At 41.2% G+C, this 3,161-nt stretch overlaps 1 non-coding gene across 1 annotated transcript; it reads right to left on the reverse strand.

The window, feature by feature from the left end:
* Window positions 1-243: 243 nt before the first annotated feature.
* Window positions 244-350, reverse strand: LOC147920733 (small nucleolar RNA R71). Its single transcript, XR_015591894.1, has one exon. It is a non-coding gene; the product is annotated as a small nucleolar RNA R71 (small nucleolar RNA).
* Between the last annotated feature and the right edge of the window lie 2,811 nt (window positions 351-3,161).

Genomic DNA, 3,161 nt, shown 5'->3' on the forward strand with positions numbered 1-3,161 from the left:
AATAAGTTCCATGGTTTGCCAATGGAAAACCCCCTAGACCATCTTGATGAGTTTGACAGGATTTGTAGCCTCACAAGGATAAATGATGTAAGTGAGGATGGATTCAAACTAAGATTGTTCCCTTTTTCCCTTGGAGATAAAGCACACTTGTGGGAAAAGACCGTACCAACAGGAGCTATCACAACCTAGGATGGCTGCAAGAAAGCCTTCATAGCTAAGTTTTTCTCAAATGCAAGGACTGCTAGATTGAGGAATGAAATCTCAAGTTTTGCACAGAGAAATAATTAAAGCTTTTGTGAGCCATGGGAGAGATTTAAAGGTTTCCAAACTCAGTGTCCCCACCATGGATTCAGCAATGAGTCTTTGCTCAGCACCTTATATAGAAGAGTTCTACCTAAGATAAGGATGCTTTTGGACACAGCTTCAAATGGAAATTTCCTCAACAAGAATGTAGAAGAAGGATGGGAGCTAGTAGAGAATCTAGCACAATCTGATGGGAACTACAATGAGGACTATGACAGAACAGTAAGGTTTGCCTCCAATGATCAAGATGAGAAGTACAAGAAGGACTTGAAGGTTATTCATGAGAAGTTGGACAAGATTCTACTAAGCCAACAAAAGAACATTCATTTCCTTGCTGAAGAACAAGCTCCAGTTCAAGATGGGGAGAATGAATTTGCAGAAATTTGCTATATGCAAAATCAAGGAGGATTCAAAGGTTACAATCAAGGAGGAGGATTCAAGAACAAGAACCTCTCCTATAGAAGCAACAATGTGGCCAATCCTCAAGATCAAGTCTACCCACCTCAATAACCCCAACAGCAAAACAACTATGCCCCCAAACAACAACATCAAGGGTTCCAGCCTCAATGTGTCCCCCACCAGGGTTTCAGACTAACCAAGGCCAAGAACCAGATTTGAGAGCTATGATGCAACAAATGTTGCTTGGGCAAGCAAATGGGCAGATTGAGGATGCAAAGAAGTTTGCTGAGCTGAACCAAAAGATAACCTCTCAGTATAATGATCTCAACATCAAGTTTGAAAGTCTGAATTCTAGAGTGAAGTACATGGAAAGCAACATTACCTCTACTTCAGCTACAAAGCCTAATCAACTTCATGGAAAAGCTATTCAAAACCCAAGGGAGTTTACTGCTAAAGCTGTTCATCTGTATGAGCAAGCTGTTACTAAGGACAGTGAAGTTCAAGATGGGGAGGATTCATCATTTATTGAAGCCCAGAGTAAAAGTTTCACACAGCAAACTGAATCCGGAAAAACACTCGACCTAGTGCTCGACCACACACATGATCGAGTGACTGATCGAGTGACCAGTCGAGTTGCTTCCCCAGAAGCTGTTAAACCTGCTAAGTATATTCCTCCTGCTTATAAACCACCTCTGCCTTTCCCAGGACGTTTCAAGGCACAAAAGCTGAAAGAACTAAGGAAAATCATTGAGAAGAAGGAAGCCATGGCTTTACAAGAAAAGGAAGTAATTGAGAAGAAAGAGGTGATGGCCATTCAACAAGAGGTTATCATTGAGAAGAAAGAGGAAGATAGAGGACCCCCTTTGGAAAAATATGCTCAACATCCTTTCCTCAAGGAAATGCTTCTTGAATTATCCAAGCAAAAAGCTCAAGAACAAGATACCAAGGATTTGAAAGAGATTGGAAAAGCTATTATCCCAACAAAGCTTGAAGATCCAGGGTCATTTAACCTTCCTTGTTCCATCAGCTATATGCACTTCAACAAGTGTCTATGTGACTTGGGAGCTTTAGTGAGTTTAATGCCATACTCAATTGCTGAGAAGTTGGGGTATGAACATTTTAAGCCCAGCAACCTCTATATTGGCCTAGCAGATGGATCAAAGAGGGATGTGGTTGGGGTAATTGAAAATTTTCCAGTCAAGATAGGGGAGGCTAGGATTCCAACTGATTTTGTGACCATGAATATGGATCAAGAGCCAGAAGATCATCTCATCTTGGGGAGACCATTCTTAGCCACAGCTGGGGCTGTAATTGATGTTAAGATGGGAACCATCAAGCTCCACCTTGCTAAAGACTTCACTATGAAGTTTGACATCAAGAACTCAGCACATCAACCTACTATTGAAGGTCAGCACTTTGTGGTAGAGAAAAAAAGCTAATTGTGAAGCTTTTGAGGTTGGAGAGGACCTTAGGATTAAAAGTTCAGCACAAACCAAGACTGTTGAAGGGCTCAAAGATTCAGTTCAAAGGCTAACTGACTTAGTGGAGGATCTTCAAGTTCAGCTCAACAACAGGTCTTTGAAGAAGGCAAGACCAAGGCTCAAAATTAAGAAGAAACAAGGTTCATGTGTTAAGAGTGAAGTGATCAAGGAGCAGCTTCACATTGATCAAGTGGTACCATGGAGGATCTCATCACCTCCTTGGACTCTAAACCAAACCTGAAAAGGCTATCAAAGTCAAGCTTAGTGACTTTAAACAAGCTCACTAGGGAGGAAGTCCCTAAGGTATCATTGTAAATATGTTTAATTTTCTTTGTAGTTTTGATTTCTTTTCTTTTATGTTTATGTTGGGCAGGCCATTTTATGAGAGTGTAGATGGATTTAAGAAGATTCGGACTTGTAGAAGTGAATTTGCAAGCCCACTCGACCAGCCCATGAGAGGTACTCGATCGAGTGGTGTAGGAGATCAAGCCCAATCGATTCAAATTTCTCTTGCACGATCGAGTGGAGGGAGAAAGGAGTTCAAATTTCAAAATTTGGTCAAGCACTCGACCACGTGGGGTCGAGTGGTGGGGTCGAGTTGCAGAAAAAGAGAGTCAAAGATTCCCAATTCAAATTTGAATGGTATGGACGCTCCACCCTTGTTTCCTTGTCCCCTTAGCTTCTTTATATAGGGCTAAACTCGATCCTAGACTTCTCACACTCTCACATTTGCTTAAAACATTAAAAATCTAGTTTAAAATCTCTCTCAAGTTCATCTTCTTGCTCAAGCTTAGTTCTTTTGGATTTTGGGTCACTAACCTATTAACTTTGAGCTTTGAGTCTATTCCTTTCAAGTTTTCTTTCAAAATGTCTTCAAGGACCACAAGATCATCTCAACAAGCCGTTGAACGCTCCTTGAATCGACGTGATGCACAATTAGCATAAAGAAGGCAAGCTGGTGGAGGTACTCGACCACCA

The sequence above is a fragment of the Camelina sativa genome, chromosome 19 (genome assembly GCF_030686135.1).
Source record: "Camelina sativa cultivar CO46 ecotype springtype chromosome 19, ASM3068613v1".
NCBI classification, from domain to species: Eukaryota; Viridiplantae; Streptophyta; class Magnoliopsida; order Brassicales; family Brassicaceae; genus Camelina; species Camelina sativa.